The sequence below is a fragment of the Triticum urartu genome, chromosome 6A (genome assembly GCF_056163025.1).
Source record: "Triticum urartu cultivar PI428250 chromosome 6A, HENAU_Tu73, whole genome shotgun sequence".
In the NCBI taxonomy this organism is placed as follows: Eukaryota; Viridiplantae; Streptophyta; class Magnoliopsida; order Poales; family Poaceae; genus Triticum; species Triticum urartu.
In genome coordinates this window covers 182,019,189-182,040,526 of record NC_141878.1, presented here as the reverse complement: position 1 = coordinate 182,040,526, position 21,338 = coordinate 182,019,189, and the positions used below count along the sequence as shown (strand labels likewise).

The window sequence follows — 21,338 nt, the reverse complement described above, 5'->3', positions numbered from 1 at the left end:
TGGGGGGCCCAGGTGGGTTGTGCCCACCTCGGTGGCCTCCCGCGCTGCCTCTTTGCTCTATAAGTACCCCCATATTCCAGAAACGCTAGGGGAGTCAATGAAAATCAATTCCAGCTACCACAAGTTCCAGAAACACCAGATCCAATCTAGACACCATCACGGAGGGGGTTCATCATCCTCATTGGTGCCTCTCCGATGATGTGTGAGTAGTCTTTTGTAGACCTTTGGGTCCATAGTTAGTAGCTAGATGGCTTCCTCTCTCTCTCTCTCTCTCTCTTTTGATTCTCAATACAATTGTCTCTTGGAGATCTATTTGATGTAACTCTTTTTGAGATGTGTTTGTTGGGATCCGATGAACTTTGAATTTATGATTAGATCTATGTTTTTATCCATGAAAGTTATTTGAGTTCTTTGATCTCTTATATGCATGATTACTTATAGCCTCGTATTTCTTTCCAGAATCTTTGGTTTAGTTAGGCCAACTAGATCGATTTTTCTTGCCATGGGAAGAGGTGCTTTGTGATGGCTTCGATCTTATGGTGCTTGATCCCAGTGAAACAAGGGGAAACGACCTGTATGTATCATTGCTATTAAGGATAACAAGATGGGGTCTATTTCTACATAAATAGATCTTGTCTACATCATGTCATCGTTCTTATTGCATTACTCCGTTTCTCCATGAACTTAATACACTAGATGCATGCTGGATAGCGGTCGATGTGTGGAGTAATAGTAGTAGATGCAGGCAGGAGTCGGTCTACTAATCTTGGATGTGATGCCTATATAATGATCATTGCCTGGATATCATCATGATTTTTTGAAGTTCTACCAATTACCCAACAGTAATATGTCAACCCACTGTTTGCTATTTTTCTCGAGAGTAGCCACTAGTGAAACCTATGGCCCCCGGGTCTCTTCTTTATTATATTTGCCTTCGCGGTCTATTTTTATTTGCTTTTATTTTCAGATCTATTAATCCAAAAAACCCCAAAATACCTTGCTGCAATATTTATTTATTTATTTCATATAGCGTTCCTGCGAGATCCATTTATCCAATTTACTACAATTTTACCTATCGTTTTACCCATGAGGGATTGACAACCCCTCTCTTACGTTGGGTTGCAAGTATTTGTTCTTTGTTTGCAGTGTTGGGAATCATTGCATGGAAAACAAAAAATTTCTATGCACACGCGATGATCTATCCATGGAGATGCATAGCAACGAGAGGGAGAGTGTGTATACGTACCCTCATAGACCGTAAGCGGAAGCGTTTCAAAACGCGATTGATGTAGTCGAACTTCTTCGCGCTTCAACCGATCAAGTACTGAACGCACGGCACCTCCGCGTTCTGCACATGTTCAGCTCGGTGACTTCCTTGCCTTCTTGATCCAGCAAGACGTTGAGGTAGTATATGAGTTCCGTCAACACGACGGCGTGGTGATGGTGATGGTGAAGTGATCCTCGCAGGGCTTCGCATAAGCACTACGAAAAGACCGGGGGTGTAAACAGTGGAAGGGGGTGCCGCACATGGCTAAACAATAGTCTAGGGTGTGCTAGGTGCCCTCCTCATATATATATATATATATATATATATATATATAGGTGGGAGGGAGCGGCCAAGGGGCGTCCCAAGCCATGTTCAAGAATTCATCCGATTAACCAGTTAACTTGCCGATTAATCCCTACTCATAGGGTCACCGAGTAGCCGATAAACCAAAAAATCGTCCGATTAATTGATTAAATGGCCAATTAACTTGTCGATTAGCCGATTAATCCCCTACTCGCTAGCCAACCGAGCAGCTACCAGTTAACGATTTCCTCAACAATGGTCCCAAGTAGGTCTGAATCCTACTTGGGCTCCTGCCCTTGGCCACGCCTGATACGTCTCCAATGTATCTATAATTTATGAAGTATTCATGCTATTATTTTATCATTCTTGGGTGTTTTACAATCATTTTATAGCAACTTTATATCATTTTTTGGGACTAACCTATTGACCCAATGCCCAGTGTCAGTTGTTGTTTTTTGCTTGTTTTTTACATCACAGGAAATCAATATCAAACGGAGTCCAAACACCGAGAAACTTTTTGGAGATTTTTTATGGACCAGAACACCCAGGATGGGCCAGAGAAGCACCTGGGGGGTGCCCCGAGTGGGCGCCTGGGGGCCCAGGGGCACCCAGGTGGGTTGTCCCCACCTTGGTGGCCTTCCGCACCCCCTCTTTGCCCTATAAATTCCCAAATATTCCCAAAACCCTAGGGGTTAACCTAGATCAGAAGTTCCACCGCCACAGACCTCCATAGTCACTGAAAACCAAACTAGACTCTGTTCCGGCACCCTACCAGAGGGGGGAATCATCTCCGGTTGCCATCTTCATCATCCCGGCAGCCACCACGATGAAGAGAGAGTAGTCCACCCTCGGGCTGAGGGTATGTACCAGTAGCTATGTGTTTAATATCTCTCTCTCCCGTGTTCTTGAGATGTCACGATCTTGATGTATCATAGGCTTTGTTAATATAGTCGGATCATATGGTGTTTTCCCCACTCTATCTTGTTGTGATGAATTGAGTTTTTCCGTTTGAGATTTAGTTGTTATCGGATTGAATACTTTTATGGATTTGAGAACACTTGATATATTTCTTGCAATTGAATACTCATGGTGACAATGGGGTATTGATACGTCTCCAACGTATCTATAATTTTTGATTGATCCATGCTATGTTATCTACTGTTTTGGGCAATATTGGGCTTTATTATCCACTTTTATATTATTTTTGGGACTAACCTATTAACCGGAGGCCCAGCCCAGAATTGCTGTTTTTGGCCTATTTCAGTGTTTCGAAGAAAAGGAATATCAAACTGAGTCGAAACGGAACGAAATCAACTGGAGAAGTTATTTTTGGAAGGAAAGCTACCGGATGGACTTGGACCCCACGTCAGGAGCCAAGGGAGGTGCTCACGAGGGTGGGGGCGCCCCCCCCCCTAGGGCGCGCCCCCTGCCTCGTGGGGCCCCCGAAGCTCCACCGATGTACTTCCTGCACCCATATATACTCACGTACCCTAAAACTTCCAGAACAGACAATAGATCGGGAGTTCCGCTGCCAGAAGCCTCCGTAGCCACCGAAAGCCAATCTAGACCCGTTCCAGCACCCTGCCGGAGGGGGCAATCCTTCTCCGGTGGCCATCTTCATCATCCCGGTGCTCTCCATGACCAGGAGGGAGTAGTTCTCCCTCGGGGCTGAGGGTATGTACCAGTAGCTATGTGTTTGATCTCTCTCTCTCTCTCGTGTTCTTGAGGTGATACGATCTTGATGTATCGCGAGCTTTGCTATTATAGTTGGATCCTATGATGTTTATCCCCCTCTACTCTCTTGTAATGAATTGAGTTTCCCCTTTGAAGTTATCTTATCGGATTGAGTCTTTAAAGATTTGAGAACACTTGATGTATGTCTTGCCGTGCGTATCTGTGGTGACAATGGGATACCACGTGATTCACTTGATGTATGTTTTGGTGACCAACTTGCGGGTTCCGCCCATGAACCTATGCATAGGGGTTGGCACACGTTTTCGTCGTGATTCTCCGGTAGAAACTTTGGGGAACTCTTTGAGGTTCTATGTGTTGGTTGAATAGATGAATCTGAGATTGTGTGATGCATATCGTATAATCATACCCACGGATACTTGAGGTGACATTGGAGTATCTAGGTGACATTAGGGTTTTGGTTGATTTGTGTCTTAAGGTGTTATTCTAGTACGAACTCTAGGGCTGTTTGTGACACTTATAGGAATAGCCCAACATATTGATTGGAAAGAATAACTTTGAGGTGGTTTCATACCCTACCATAATCTCTTCATTTGTTCTCCGCTATTAGTGACTTTGGAGTGACTCTTTGTTGCATGTTGAGGGATAGTTATGTGATCCAATTATGTTATTATTGTTGAGATGACTTGCACTAGCGAAAGTATGAACCCTAGGCCTTGTTTCCTAGCATTGCAATACCGTTTACGCTCACTTTTATTATTAGTTACCTTGCTGTTTTTATATTTTCAGATTACAAATACCTTTATCTACCATCCATATACCACTTGTATCACCACCTCTTCGCCGAACTAGTGCACCTATACAATTTACCATTGTATTGGGTGTGTTGGGGACAGAAGAGACTCTTTGTTATTTGGTTGCAGGGTTGCTTGAGAGAGACCATCTTCATCCTACGCCTCCTATGGATTGATAAACCTTAGGTCATCCACTTGAGGGAAATTTGCTACTGTCCTACAAACCTCTGCACTTGGAGGCCCAACAACGTCTACAAGAAGAAGGTTGTGTAGTAGACATCAAGCTCTTTTCTGGCGCCGTTGCCGGGGAGGTGAGTGCTTGAAGGTATATCTTTAGATCTTGCAATCGAGTCTTTTAGTTTCTTTTTTTATCACTAGTTTAGTCTATAAAAGCAAACTATAAAAATGGAATTGAGTTTGTCTCATACGCTTCATCTTTTTAATATCTTTTGTGAGTATGATGGTAAGGAAAATTGTGCCAAAAGTGTTAGAAGAAGAATGCATTAAAATGTTTGGCACTAAATCTTTGAATGATGAGCATGATTGCAATGTCGTTAGTACGAATTCTTTGAATATACTTGATACTAATGATGATTGCACTAGTTATGATGAAAATGTCTCCTATAAACATGTCAATTTTTGTGGAGTGCATTGGGTTTGTAAGTACACACCAAATAGGGAAGATAGATATTGCAAGAGGCATAAGTACTTAGAAACTAAATTGTTGCAAGAAGAGCTAGATGAATGTGCTGAAAATTTAATTTTTCTTAGCCCTACTTGTGAACTTTGCAATGAACGTGATCATTTTAGTACCCAATGCAAATTGTTTCATGATCGTATCGTGTCCAAAAATTGTGATGACTTGATTTCCCTTGCACATCATAATGAACTTAGTTTGCTCTTGGGTTATGAAGAAATTAAACATATAACTAAGGGTATTCCAAAATTTTCCCTTGATAAAGTTCTTCATTTTGATCTAGAGAAAATTTATATGTAGTGTGCGGTGAATTGCATTGAAAATCCTTATATTGCCAACTACATAAAGAAAATAAAACAAATAGAAGATGAAGAGAATACTAATGGAAGGGAAGAGGCTTCCCAATATCCTCCTATTATTTCTTATGATGAATCATGTAACGAGGAGGAGCCTCCTATTCAACCAATCACATTAATAAGGAGCTCCAAAAAGAGGATTGAACCCACACATGATGTGGTGAAGAAGAAGAAAAGAAAAAGGAGGAGAGGTAAAAAGATGTCTCTCCCAAATAATGCTGTCCCTATTACTATTGTGCCTCATGAAAATATAATTATGGAAGGTAATGATACTTCTTATGATCTTGAAAATCTTGTTGGCACTTGCTTGGAAGAATATGATAATTGCTATACCATTGGTGCTATCCACACTATTAATGATGAGAGTGATTATGCTTATGATATGAAAAGGCCCAAGCTTGGCGATGCTATGTTTGATGAAGATGATGTTTTTGAGAATATATTTGCTGCAAGTAATGTTTGTCCCAAGCTTGGGGATGCTACATTTAATGAAGACGATATTTTTAGTCTCCCAAGTTTTGATATGCAAATTTATAATGATGATAGCATGCCTCCTACCTATGATGATTATTGTGATGATACTTATGCTATAAAAAGTAGTGATTATATTTATAAAACTTCTCTTGATTATGGTTACCCATTTTCTGAACATTACTCTTTTAATGTAGAAACAATTTATAGTATTCGAGTTTCTTATGATACTCGCACTATTATTCATGAGAAGAAATTTGCTTATGTGGAGAGTAGTAAATTTTCTATGCTTGTAGATCATGAAAAGAATGTTTTAGGTGCTTTTTATATTGTTGAATTCATTCTTGATGCTACTGAAAATTATTATGAGGGAGGAATATATGCTTGTAGGAATTGCAATAATATCAAGTTTCCTCTCTATGTGCTTAAAGTTTTGAAGTTATGTATGTTTTCCTTTCCTATGCAAGTTGATTCTTGTTCCCATAAGTTGTTTGCTCACAAAATCCCTATGCATAGGAAGTATGTTAGGCTTAAATGTGCTAGTCATATTCTTCATGATGCCCTCTTTATGCTACAATTCTTATTCTTTATGTGAGCATCATTGAAATCATCATGCCTAGCTAGGGGCGTTAAACGATAGCGCTTGTTGGGAGGCAACCCAATTTTATTTTTATTCCTTGCTTTTTGTTCCTGTTAGTAATAAATAATTCATCTAGCCTCTTTTTATATGTGTTTTTATGCTTTTAATTAGTGTTTGTGCAAATTAGAACCTTTGGGAAGACTTGGGGAAAGTCTTGTTGATCTTGCTGTAAAAAACAGAAACTTTAGCGCTCACGAGAATTGCTGCCATTTTTATTTGGAGAGTGATATTTAGTTAATTATTTTTGAAGATGATTAATAGATAAATTCCTCAGGTCGAGAATTTTTTTGAGAATTTTATGAGTTCCAGAAGTATACGTTTGATCCTGATTACTACAGACTGTTCTGTTTTTGACAGATTCTGTTTTTCATGTGTTGTTTACTTTTTTTGATGAATCTATGGCTAGTAAAAGAGTTTATAAACCATAGAGAAGTTGGAATACAGTAGGTTTAACACCAATATAAATTAAGAATGAGTTCATTACAGTACCTTGAAGTGGTGGTTTATTTTCTTATACTAACGGAGCTCACGAGTTTTCTACTTTTAAGTATTGTGTTGTGAAATTTTCAGGTTTTGGGTAAAGATTCGATGGACTATGGAATAAGGAGTAGCAAGAGCCTAATCTTGGGGATGCCCAAGGCACCCCAAGGTAATATTCAAGGATAGCCAAGAGCCTAAGCTTGGGGATGCCCCGGAAGGCATCCCCTCTTTCGTCTTCGTTGATCGGTAACTTTATTTGGAGCTATATTTTTATTCGCCACATGATATGTGTTTTGCTTGGAGCGTCAATTTATTTTGTTAGGATTTGCTTGATGTTATTTAGAACAATGTTTTTCATCTTTTATTTCAATAAAAATGGCATTGATAGTCTTTACTATGCCTATTTTAGAAGTCCACATGTTGCTGTTTGAAAACAGAAAGTTTACCGCTGTTGCAATAATTCCCTAGAAAAGTAAGAATGTGATAAAATGTTGAATCCTTTTTCATATTAAGATATGATAAATTTACTAAATTGGGAATATTCTTTAATAATTTTTGGAGCTAGGGAAGTATGGATGTTGCTGCATTCTTTACAGACTGTCCTGTTTAGGCAGATTGCTGTTATGTTTGCATTGTTTGCATATGTTTGCTTCTTTAATGATTCTATTTGAGGATAGGACTATTAAATATGCAGAGGCATTTAATATGCAATGTTGAATAATAATTTTAGTGATTTTTTACAATAGATTATGATAAGGTTTTTGCAATGTGTTATACTAAATTATCTCATGAGTCCTTGTTGAGTTTTGTGTGGATGAAGCTTTTGAGATTTAGGGAGACCGTGACATGAGAGGAATTAAGGAGACAAAAAATCTCAAGCTTGGGGATGACCAAGGCATCCCAATATAATATTTCAAGAAGTCTCAAGCATCTAAGCTTGGGGATGCCCCGGTTGGCATCCCACCTTTCTTCTTCAACAACTATCGGTTAGTTTCGGTTGATCCTAAGTTTTTGCTTCTTCACATGATGTTTGCCATTCTTAGAATGTCATTTTATTTTGCTTTGATTTCTGTTTGAATAAAATACCAAGATCTGAAATTCTTAAATGTTACAGAGTCTTCACATAGTTGCATAATTATTCGACTACTCATAGATCTTCACTTATATCTTTCGGAGTAGTTTGTTGTTGCTCTAGTGCTTCACTTATATCTTTTTAGAGCATGGTGGTAGTTTTATTTTGAAGAAATAGTTGAACTGTCATGCTTCACTTAGATTATTTTGAGTGTCTTAAATTGCATGGTAATTTTCTTAAAATCCTAATATGCTAGGTATACAAGATTAGTAAAAACTTTCATATAGTGTATTGAATACTAAGAGAAGTTTGATGCTTGATGATTGTTTTGAGATATGGAGGTAATAATATCAAAGTCGTGCTAGTTGAGTAGTTGTGAATTTGAGAAATTCTTGTGTTGAAGTTTGCAAGTCCCGTAGCATGCACGTATGGTAAACGTTATGTAACAAATTTGAAACATGAGGTGTTATTTGAGTGTCCTCCTCATGAGTGGCGGTCGGGGACGAGCAATGGTCTTTTCCTACCAATATATCCCCCTAGGAGCATGCGCGTAGTGCCGAGGTTTTTGATGATTTGTAGATTTTTGCAATAAGTATGTGAGTTCTTTATGACTAATGTTGAGTCCATGGATTATACGCACTCTCACCCTTCCATCCTTGCTAGCCTCTTCGGTACCATGCATTGCCCTTTCTCACATTGAGAGTTGGCGCAAACTTCGCCGGTGCATCCAAACCCCATGATATGATACGCTCTATCACACATAAACCTCCTTATATCTCCCTCATGGCATTTCCATAGCCATTCCAAGATATATTGACATGCAACTTTCCATCATTCCGTTCATCACGACACATTCATCATTGTCATATTGCTTAGCATGGTCTTGTAGTTGACATAGTATTTGTGGCAAAGCCATCGTTCATAATTCTTTCATACATGTCACTCATGAGTCATTGCACATCCCGGTACACCGCCGGAGGCATTCATATAGAGTCATATTTTGTTCTAAGTATCGAGTTGTAATTGTTGAGTTGTAAATAAATAGAAGTGTGATGATCATCATTATTATTAGAGCATTGTCCCAAGTGAGGAATAAATAATAAAAAAAGGAAGGCCATAAAAAAAGAGAAGGCCCAAAAAAAGGAGAAAGGCCATAAAAAAAGAAAAGGCCCAAAAAATGAGAGAAAAACAGAGAAGGGACAATGCTACTATCCTTTTACCACACTTGTTGTGACGCCCTCGATTCAATCATACACTAATCATACACGTAAATGTGTACGATCAAGATCAAGGACTCACGGGAAGATATCACAACACAACTCTAGACACAAATTTAAAATAATACAAGATTTATATTACAAGCCAGGGGCCTCAAGGGCCCGAATACATAAGATCGAATACAGAAGAGTCAGCGGAAGCAACAATATCTGAGTACAGACATAAGTTAGACAAGGATGCCTTAATAAGGCTAGCACAAAAGCAATATCGATCAAAAAGGCAAGGCCTCCTGCCTGGGAGCCTCCTAACTACTCCTGGTCGGCGGCGGTCTCCACATAGTAGTAGGCATTAGCGGTGACATCTGGCTCCTGGGATCCGACATCTGGTTGCATCAACCGGAAAGAAGAAGAAAGGGGGAAAAGGGGGAGCAAAGCAACCGTGAGTACTCATCCAAAGTACTCGCAAGCAAGGATCTACACTACGTATGCAACATTATCAAAGGAGGGTTGTATATGTGGACTGGGCTGCAGAAATGCCAGAATAGAGAGAAGGCCTAGTCCTATCGAAGACTAGCATCTTCTGGAAAATCACCATCTTACAGCAACAGGATGGAGAAGAGTAGCATAAAGTAAAGTAGTAGGAGTGTTATCAACCTCGTCCAGAGATCCTTTCTTGACTCCCTGCGAGAAAGCAATCCCAGATCCATACTATACAGTTATCATCACAATCCATTACTCATCACCATCTAGTCTCATCACAAGTATCCAGTTCTAGTTGTATCGATCGGGATACAACTCCAAGTGTCTGTTACCGTAGGATAGGCTATCGATACATGTTTTCTTTCCTGCAGGGGTGCATAGGATTTATCTGGCGAAGTACCATAAGAGCAAGACTCGTGAGAATTCTCAGGTTCACACGGATTATGGAAGGCATAAGTTCAACCCATCAGGGCATCTTAGGAACATTTGCAAAACTTCAGAGGTAATTAACTCAAGCTCGGAAGCAGTGCAAGGTTGACAAAGCAGATAATACAATTTACCAAAGGCATTACGTGTCAGGGAAAAACTCACATGTTTAATGAATATGAAGGACATTGTCGGATAATAATCCAACCAAGGATATGGCGGTCCATAAAAGATCTGATGTGAGTATCGATACTCACCCAGAAGAAGAAAGAATGCAAAGGCATCGGTTTATAGATAGAATTGGATAACTTCCAAGCTTGACTACAAAGGAATTACGATTTTCAAATCAGAAGATCTAAAGCAGAGGCTCTGATCAAAAGATGAGTAAGTTGAATAGACTTAAAGGTGCACCCGATCAAATCTTGATTGGGCAAGAACCAGCTCAAAACCGGAGCGATGTCGAAGCCGGAAAGAAATTTTCCAAGGATTAATTGATGATTGCGAGTATTCGCTCACACGTTGAATCCATAGGAACAGAATGACTACCACAAAGAATTTTAAAGAATATTGCTAGACATATGGAATTAATCCTAATGCAAGAAGGCAAGGAGAATCAAGAGCAATAGGCTGTAGAGGATTTTCGGAAGATCACATAGTATTTCCAAGTATTTTGGAAAGCATATGAACAGCTGGGGATGAACGGGTTCAGTGAATTATCCGTAGTGCAAAAAGAAGCCGCAAAGCAGAAGGCACAAAGGATTCCCGAAACAACGGAGGGTACATCTTGTAATAATAGGAGCAACTGGATATGAAGGTACAAGCGGCAAGGATGTTATTCGGGGGGGGGGGATTATCGATGGTCAAGAACTGCAAGGCAGTTAGCACAGGGTCTCGAGAAACATCGAGGAGTATATGCAGAATCTTCTGGCGAAGCAAGCGATCATCAATAATAAGGGGCTCTCCGGGAGGAAGTAGTTACGAGATCCAAATGTTAGAGTTAGCAAAATCGTTTAACCTGAATGGAAGAGAGAGCAGAGTCCCAGAGTATAGACGAGGAATAAAAGATCCTAATATCACCCAATTGGTGACGTGGGCCCCTAAGCCACACAGCCAAGATAGTAAAACGATTTTCGGTTTCTAGACTCAACTTCGGCCAAGGAGTTGGAAAGAGGGATCCTACAGGCAGTCGGCTCTGATACCAACTTGTGACGCCCTCGATTCAATCGTACACTAATTATACACGCAAATGTGTACGATCAAGATCAGGGACTCACGGGAAGATATCACAACACAACTCTAGACACAAATTGAAAATAATACAAGCTTTATATTAGAAGCCAGGGGCCTCGAGGGCTCGAATACATAAGCTCGAATACAGAAGAGTCAGCGGAAGAAACAATATCTGAGTACAGACATAAGTTAGACAAGGATGCCTTAAGAAGGCTAGCACAAAAGCAACATCGATCGAAAAGGCAAGGCCTCCTACCTGGGAGCCTCCTAACTACTCCTGGTCATCGGCGGTCTCCATGTAGTAGTAGGCATCAGCGGTGACATCTGGCTCCTAGGCTCCGACATCTGGTTGCATCAACCGGAAAGAAGAAGAAAGGGGGAAAAGGGGGAGCAAAGCAACTGTGAGTACTCATCCAAAGTACTCGCAAGCAAGGATCTACACTACATATGCAACATTATCAAAGGAGGGTTGTATATGTGGACTGGGCTGCAGAAATGCCGGAACAGAGAGAAGGCCTAGTCCTATCGAAGACTAGCATCTTCTAGAAAATCAACATCTTGCAGCAACAGGAGGGAGTAGAGTAGCATAAAGTAAAGTAGTAGGAGTGTTATCAACCTCGGCCAGAGATCCTTTCTCGACTCCCTGCGATAAAGCAATCCCAAAGCCATACTATCCAGTTATCATCACAATCCATTACTCATCACCATCCAGTCTCATCACAAGTATCAAATTCTAGTTGTATCGATCGGGATACAACTCCAAGTATCTGTTACCGTAGGACAGGCTATCGATAGATGTTTTCTTCCCTGCAGGGGTGCACCAACTTACCCACCACACTCGATTAACTCCGGCCAGACACACTTTCCTGGGTCATGCCCGGCCTCGGCCAAACAATACGCCGCAACCCGACCTAGGCTTAATAGAGACGCCAGCACGCCGGACTAAACCTATGCCCCCAGGGGTCATGGGCCATCTCCCCGGGAACTCCTGCACATTGCGTGGGTGGCCAGTGAGCAGACCTAGCTACCTCCTTCAACAAGGCAGGCGCTTACGCAATCCAACCCGGCGCGCGCCGCCCAGTCGCTGACGTCTATTAAGCTTCGGCTGATGCATACGACGCAGAACGCCCATACTATGCCCACGTGATGGTTAGTTCTATCAGGCCAGAGGCCCCTCGGATCAAATATCCAAATCGTAGTGGATTAGGAACGCGCAGTAACAAGCAGGGACTCGTGAAAGATGTGACCCCGTTGCCCCATCTAGAGGACTTGCGGCAAGGGCTAGGAATGCCCAGCCACGCCTTGTAATTATCTCGCGGACACCTTCCAGGTCAACCCGACTCCACATCACTCGCAATTAAGCTCGCACGGGTACCCCTCAGGGTCGACCCGTCTTTAGTAACCTGGTTCAGTGTAAAGTCATAGTAACCATAGTAACCGTGTGTCTAACACCAAGAGGAAAACTTGAGGAATCACCAATGACGAATTCCACTCGATGTAATCATCAAGGTGAACGTAAGAGGAACCACCCTCGAAGTTCACACTTGAGGGGTTGCACGACAGAGTCGTATCGGAAGTGGTTAAGGCGGAATCACCCTCGATGACCACGACCGAATAGCTACACTACAGGGTAACACCAGAAGTGCTGATGAGGTCTCACCCCTGGCACTCGATAGTAATCCAGTAGTGTCGAGCAACTAAGGGGAAAGTGATGTGCGGTGTCGGGGCCTAGTCTTCGATCCCGTTGATCGGGTCTTCAATGATGAAGCAAGGGCAACAAGGACAAGGTGGGGGTCACTGATGGATCACTAACCAACCTATACTAAGCAGTTTAGGGTAAGCAGGTAAGGTACAACAGCAGATACAAAAGCAGGCTATGCAATAGAATAGGAGCAAACAATAACAGTAGCAAAATCTAATGCAGGCGTGAGAGAAATGGAATGGGCTATATCGGGATGATCAAAGGGGGGGCTTGCCTGGTTGCTCTGGCAAGGAGGGGTCGTCGGTGACGTAGTCGATCACAGCGGCATCGGCAGCCGCCACGGGGTCTACTGAAGAGAAGAGGGGGGAGAAATAGTAAATATAAAGCAAATGTAGCATCACAAAGCATAACATGGCAATATGTGGTTCTAGGGGGTGCTCTAATGCAGCGCTAGGCGACACTGGCGAAGGAGGATAACATCCGGGAAAGTTTTCCCGGTTCCAGACGTGTGTTAGAAAGATGAACCGGAGGGAAAAAGTTCAACGTTTGCTATGCTAAGGACGTGTGATAGACGAACGGAGGGTGTATTCGGATTCGCCTCGTCGTTCTAAGCAACTTTCATGTAGAAAAAATTTTCATACGACTTACGGTTTATTTTCTATGAAATTACAAAGATTAAATGATTTTCTAATCTCCTGAATTTAATTTAATTCAAGAATATTAATAAACAGAAACTACTAGGTGCACCCGGTGCATGCACCCAGAGTGGCTGACAGGTGGGGTCAATCATCTGCCCAGTCAGGAGTTGACTGGTCCACGGTTGACTGGTCAAAGGGGGCCCTGGGACCCTCATGTCATTGGCAGAGGCAACTAACAGTGTTTAGTTACTCTAAAAATATATTAATTAGTGATGTGGGGCCAGGCTGTCCGTGAGTCATTTTTTACAAAGTTTATTTAACCAAAAAAATATTAATTAGCGAGGTGGGGGCCGGTGTCAGCAAGTCAGGGGGTGGTTAGCTCATCGCTAATGAGGCCACATAAGTGGCTAACGGCGGTGATGGCAGAACGCGCCGGCGGCGGCCGTTCAGTGGACTCCGGCCACTATTTGGCCCAGGGACGGTTCCCACGGCATATGCTCAATGTCGTGTGTCCACTGTTGACCGCGGCTCGTGCGGGGCCTGCCGGAATCGACGGGGGCGACGGCGTGCAGTGATGGTGACGTTGGAGAGCGCGGAGGGAGGCGGTTGCAGGGGAGGCCCGAGCGGCAGAGCTCCGGCGGGCGCTGTCGCGGGACAGAGGCTGGGCACGGGCGCAATGAGGGTGCCGAGAAGGGCCACGGTTCACGAGCGCGCACGTCGGACGTGGCCGGCGCTACACGGGTGCGACCGGCGCATGGCCACGGCAGGGTGAGGCACGGGGTGTGGTGGACGCATCGGGGTAGTGGGGCAAGAGGAGGACGGACGGCGGCTCACCCCCATTGCAGGAGAACACCGGCGAGGCTCGAGGAGCCGCGGTTGAGGAGGAGGTCGAGGACGGCGCAGTGATGAGGACGAGGCGGTGGGGCGACATCGGGGCGAGGCGGCGCCGTCGGGGACGAAGGGGTCGAGGGCGATGTCGGTGGGTTGAGGTGGTCCAGCGAGGGAGGGTTCGAGCAGCGGCGGAGCTAGTGTCGATCGGCGCCAAGGGCGCCCGATTTGGATCGAGGGGGGAGGGGGAGGAGCGAGGGGATCGTGGGGGGAAGCGAGTGGTGGAAGTGGTGGTGGATCGGGCTAGGGTTCGAGGAGGCGTGGGGGGTTAAGCGGGAAGGGGTGGGCCGGCCGGGATGGGCGGGCCGACTGGGCCGTCCAGTTGGCTAACTAGGATGGTTCACCCAGGGGGGTTTGTTTTCCTTTTTTTACATTTTTATATTCTGTTATCAGTTTTAGATACTGCTTTAATTAAATTATAAAACTAAAGGAGTTTTGATAGATATAAGACTTGTCACATAAATGAAGCACATTATTTCTAGAAGTCACAAAAAGTTTGAGGCCAAAGGAGTTGTCTAATCATTTTTTTCGAAAATCAAAAGGCCAATTTTAAAAGCTGCTAGACCACTAAATAATTACCAGGAGCACTTTCGGAAACCAAAAGAGGTTGGTTCCAACATGACAAATACCTAGGGGATTATTTGCCACACTTTGAACATTTTAGTTTTCAGGTTTGGCAAATATGAATTTTTGACTTTAGATTGGATTTGAATTTGAATTGTGATTTGGATCAAGTGAAGATTATTAACAATAACAAGATGGCATGGCACCATTAACAGGCGATTACTATAGCATGACACTGGGGGTGTTACAAATCTCCTCCACTACAAGAAATCTCGTCCCGAGATTTAAGGGGTGGAGTAAGGGGAAAAGACTCGGGAAGGACGGAGCTCAACACAAGATAGTTACCTGGGGACTATGTCAGTGAACGTGGCAAAGAGGCATCTCTCGAGTTGAGATTCAAGAAAGTCATCGAGAGCAAGGTAAGAAGGTGCAATAAGAAGCTTCAATCGGGTAGGCAATCATTCGTTACCTAAAACAGATTGTGAAAGGGGGTTCAGAGCATCGGGAATAGATCATCTCTCGGACGGTGGCTCGTGACAACACACAAAGCCAAGAGCAAATGATACTTTGGAATAAAGGATATATAGGAGAGTCAGGTTCCGAACATGTGGAACTGTGGGTTATGGACCCACCATGTGGGTTAAAAGTAGAAAACAGGTCGATAGCAAGGCATGTCAGATGATAGACTGTCAGTTATGTTGGCAACAATTTTGGTACCAAAGGGCGAGGGACGAAGAGAACCATTTTCCTGCTCGCAAAGCGAGGCGGACCAATAGGCAAAGTTCTCGTCCAACGGTGGTTACCAGAATGTCAACAACAATAGTAACAGAGTTTTATTGTAACGGTTGTACACCAAGATGTTTAATTAAGCAGAAGAATGTTACTGCTTAGATCATATAGATCACAAGAAAGGTTTAAACAAAACAAGGGAAAGGAAAATGAAATTATCAGATTAATCAGACCAATGGAAAGGAAAATGTGTTTACACACAAGAATTGGGAGTATATCCTTCCCAAGGGAAGCGGAGAAGGATATACAAGATACGACAGCAAGTTCAAAAGCATTTAGATAAAGGGGGCGAGGGAAGAATCATGATATTACCCATACAATGGTGTTTGGATAATGGATCAAGAAACATTCGACAATGTGCTTCCAATGTTCTTGTTGATATTCGTAATACCACAGTCATGCTTCGATACGGCAATGATATGGTGTCAAGTAAAGATTGGGTTCGAAGATCTCAAGAGATACCGAGAAACAATCCCAAGATATCTCAGAACGTAAGGAATAACCAAGCACAACCAGGTCTATGTTGGAAGAAAGTCAAGATGTCAACGATGATATCACAAACCATCGAGGGGCGGGGATGGTATTTCTAGCCATGAATTCAATGGACATCTCTGAAGAAGCCAAAGTGTTGACGGTGATCACGACATATTTTGTCGAGAGACTCTATGAAGATGCCATCGAGCAGAAAAGGAAGGATGAAGTGAAAGGTTATGAGAACCACGGATTCGACACAAGCTCGAAGTCAAGCTTCTTGTTCGAGGTGAAATGATAAGATGAGGAAGATCGACGTAAGCTTAGCTCATCGTCGGAAGTTGCTCCGGGCATAAGGACTAGGTAACACAGTTAAAAGTTGACACGATAAGAATATAGCCGATCAGGCTAGGAAAGATGTGATGGGGTATAAAACTTCCCAATATCATGTACTAGGTGTAATGCCGAAAGGTAAATCGGAGTATAGGTTGGACGGGGGAAATGATTTGCAGAGGATAAGTATTTTAACTTATCCGGTAAATGGAATCAAGGAGGAAATATTGTCGGAACCACGATTACAAAGGATCAATTCATAAATACAAGATGAGCTTGTACCAAAGAAATAATTATTTTTATGAGCAGCTTCCATGATAAGTTCTACATCGGGTCCATGGGCATGAACACAAGGGTTCAAGGTCGAATACCACTTCTTCAATGCATAACCTTTCATTCACTCCTCGTTTTCGAACAAATTGTAGTGCAGAGGATTTATCTGGCGAAGTACCAGAAGAGTAAGACTCGTGAGAACTCTCAGGTTCACACTGATTATGGAAGGCATAAGTTCAACCCATCAGGGCATCTTAGGAACATTTGCAAAACTTCATAGGTAATTAACCCAAGCTCGGAAGCAGATCATGGTTGACAAAGCAGAGAATACAATTTACCAAAGGCATTATGTGTTAGGGCAAAACTCACATGTTTAATGAATATGAAGGACATTGCCGGATAATAATCCAACCAAGGATATGGCGGTCCATAAAAGATCTGATGTGAGTATCGATACTCACCCGGAAGAAGAAAGAATGCAAAGGCATCAGCTTATAGATATAATTGGATAACTTCCAAGCTTGAATACAAAGGAAGTACGATTTTCAAATCAGAAGATCTGAAGCAGAGGCTCTGATCAAAAGATGAGTAAGTTGAATAGACTTAAAGGTGCACCCGATCAAATCTTGATTGGGCAAGAACCAGCTCATAACCGGAGCGATGTCGAAGCCGGAAAGAAATCTTCCAAGGATTAATTGATGATTGCAAGTATTCTCTCACACGTTGAATCCATAGGAATAGAATGACTACCACAAAGAATTTTAAAGAATATTGCTAGACATATGGAATTAATCCTAATGCAAGAAGGCAAGGAGAATAAAGAGCAATAGGCTGCAGAAGATTTTCGGAAGATCACATAGTATTTCCAAGTATTTTGGAAAGCATATGAACAGCTGGGGATGAACGGGTTAAGTGAATTATCCGTAGTGCAAAAAGAAGCCGCAAAGCAGAAGGCACAAAGGATTCTCGAAACAACGGAGGGTACATCTTGCAATAATAGGAGCAACTGGATATGAAGGTACAAGCGGCAAGGATGTTATTCGGGGGGATTATCGATGGTCAGGAACTGCAAGGCAGTTGGCACAGGGTCTCGAGAAACATCGAGGAGTATATGAAGAATCTTCTGGTGAAGCAAGCGATCATCAGTAATAAGGGGCTCTCCGGGAGGAAGTGGTCACGATATCGTAATGTTAGAGTTAGCAAAATCGTTTAACCTGAATGGAAGAGAGAGCAGAGTCCCAGAGTATAGACGAGGAATAAAATATCCTAATACCACCCAATTGGCGACGTGGGCCCGTAAGCCACACAGCCAAGTTAGTAAAACTGTTTTCAGTTTCTGGAATCAACTTCGGCCAAGGAGTTGGAAAGAGGGATCCTACAGGCAGTCGGCTCTGATATCAACTTGTGACGCCATCGATTCAATCATACACTAATCATACACGCAAATGTGTACGATCAAGATCAAGGACTCACGGATATCACAACACAACTCTAGACACAAATTGAAAATAATACAAGCTTTATATTACAAGCCAGGGGCCTCGAGGGCTCGAATACATAAGCTCAAATACAGAAGAGTCAACGGAAGCAACAATATCTGAGCACAGACATAAGTTAGACAAGGATGCCTTAAGAAGGCTAGCACAAAAGCAACATCGATCGAAAAGGCAAGGCCTCCTGCCTGGGAGCCTCCTAACTACTCCTGGTCGTCGGCGGTCTCCACGTAGTAGTAGCCATCGGCGGTGACATCTGGCTCCTGGGCTCCGACATCTGGTTGCATCAACCGGAAAGAAGAAGAAAGGGGGAAAGGGGGGAGCAAAGCAACCGTGAGTACTCATCCAAAGTACTCGCAAGCAAGGATCTACACTACATATGCAACATTATCAAAGGAGGGTTGTATATGTGGACTGGGCTGCAGAAATGCCAGAATAGAGAGAAGGCCTAGTCCTATCGAAGACTAGCATCTTCTGGAAAATCACCATCTTACAGCAACAGGAGGGAGTAGAGTAGCATAAAGTAAAGTAGTAGGAGTGTTATCAACCTCGGCCAGAGATCCTTTCTCGACTCCATGCGAGAAAGCAATCCCAGAGCCATACTATCCAGTTATCATCACAATCCATTACTCATCATCATCCAGTCTCATCACAAGTATCCAGTTCTAGTTGTATCGATCGGGATACAACTCCAAGTGTCCGTTATCGTAGGACAGGCTATCGATAGATATTTTCTTCCCTGCAAGGGTGCACCAACTTACCCACCATGCTCGATTAACTCCGGTCGGACACACTTTCCTGGGTCATGCCCGGCCTCGGCCAAACAATACGCCGCAACCTGACCTAGGCTTAATAGAGAGGCTAGCACGCCGGACTAAACCTATGCCCCCATGGGTCATGGGCCATATCCCCGGGAACTCCTGCATGTTGCGTGGGCGGCCGGTGAGCAGACCTAGCTACCTCCTTCAACAAGGCAGGCGCTTACGCAATCCAACCCGGCGCGCGACGTCTATTACGCTTCGGCTGATGCATACGACGCAAAACGCCCATACTATGCCCACGTGATGGTTAGTGCTATCAGGCCAGAGGCCCCTCGGATCAAATATCCAAATCGTAGTGGATTAGGAACGCGCGGTAACAAGCAGAGACTCACGAAAGATGTGACCCCGTTGCCCCGTCTCGAGGACTTGCGGCAAGGGCTAGGAATGCCTGACCACACCTTGTAATTATCTCGCGAGCACCTTCCAGGTCAACCTGACTCCACATCACTCGCAATTAAGCTCGCGCGGGTACCCCTCAGGGTCGACCCGTCTTTAGTAACCTGGTTCAGTGTAAAGTCATAGTAACCATAGTAACCGTGTGTCTAACACCAAGAGGAAAACCTGAGGAATTACCCTTGACGGATTCCACTCGATGTAATCATCAAGGTGAACGTAAGAGGAACCACCCTCAAAGTTCACACTTGAGGGGTTGCACGACAGAGTCGTATCGGAAGTGGTTAAGGCGGAATCACCCTCGATGACCATGACCGAATAGCTACACTACAGGGTATCTTCAGAAGTGCTGATGAGGTCTCACCCCCGGCACTCGATAGTAATCCAGTAGTGTCGAGCAACTAAGGGGAAAGAGATGTGTGGTGTCGGGGCCTGGTCTTCGATCCTGTTGATCGGGTCTTGAATGATGAAGCAAGGGCAACAAGGACAAGGTGGGGGTCACTGATGGATCACTAACCAACCTATACTAAGCAGTTTAGGGTAAGCAGGTAAGGTACAACAGCAGATACAAAAGCAGGCTATGCAACAGAATAGGAGCAAACAATAACAGTAGCAAAATCTAATGCAAGCATGAGAGAAATGGAATGGGCGATATCAGGATGATCAAAGGGGGGCTTGCCTGGTTTCTCTGGCAAGGAGGGTTCATCAGTGACGTAGTCAATCACAGCGGCATCGGCAGCCGCCATGGGGTCTACCGAAGAGAAGAGGGGTAGAAACAGTAAATATAAAGCAAACGTAGCATCACAAAGCATAACATGGCAATATGCGGTGCTAGGGGGTGTTCTAACGCAGCTCTAGGCGACACTGGTGAAGGAGGATAACATCCGAGAAAGTTTTCCCGGTTCTGGACGTCTGTCAGACAGATGAACCGGAGGGAAAAAGTTCAACGTTTGCTATGCTAGGGACGTGTGACAGACGAACGGAGGGCGTATTCAGATTCTCCTCGTCGTTCCGAGCAACTTTCATGTAGAAAACATTTGCATCCGACTTACGGTTTATTTTCTATGAAATTGCAAAGATTAAATGATTTTCTAATCTCCTGAATTTAATTTAATTCAAGAATATTAATAAACAGAAACTGCTAGGTGCACCCGGTGCATGCACCTAGAGTGGCTGACGGGTGGGGTCAATCATCTGCCCAGTCAGGAGTTGACTGGTCCACGGTTGACTAGTCAAAGGGGGCCCTGGGACCCTCATGTCATTGGCAGAGGCAACTAACAGTGTTTAGTTACTCTAAAAATATATTAATTAGTGATGTGGGGCCAGGCTGTCAGTGAGTCATTTTTTTTGCAGAGTTTATTTAACCAAAAAGACATTAATTAGCGAGGTGGGGGCCGGTGTCAGGGAGTCAGGGGGGTGGTTAGCTCATCGCTAATGAGGCCACGTAAGTGGCTAACGGCGGTGATGGCAGAACGCGCCGGCGGCGGCCGTTCAGTGGACTCCGGCCACTATTTGGCCCGGGGACGGTTCCCACGGCACGTGCTCGATGTCGCGCGTCGACTGTTGACCGCGGGTCGTGCGGGGGCTGCCGGAATCGACGGGGGCCATGGCGTGCAGTGGCGGGGACGTTGGAGAGCGCGGAGGGAGGCGGTTGCAGGGGCGGCCCGAGCGGCAGAGCTTCGGCGGGCGCTGTCGCGGCACAGAGGCTAGGCACGGGCGCAGTGAGGGCGCCGAGAAGGGCCGCGGTTCGCGGGCGCGCACGTCGGAAGTGGCCGGCGCTACACGGGGCGACCGGCGCATGGCCACGGCGGGGTGAGGCGCGGGGTTTGGTGGATGCATCGGGGCAGA

At 44.0% G+C, this 21,338-nt stretch overlaps 1 long non-coding RNA gene across 1 annotated transcript; it reads right to left on the bottom strand.

Annotated features, from left to right (window-relative positions):
- Positions 1-9,096: 9,096 nt before the first annotated feature.
- LOC147964666 (uncharacterized) lies at positions 9,097-14,582 on the bottom strand. Its single transcript, XR_015607845.1, has 3 exons — positions 14,300-14,582; positions 13,102-13,173; positions 9,097-9,372 (listed from the first exon to the last, which is right to left on the bottom strand). It is a non-coding gene; the product is annotated as an uncharacterized LOC147964666 (long non-coding RNA).
- Between the last annotated feature and the right edge of the window lie 6,756 nt (positions 14,583-21,338).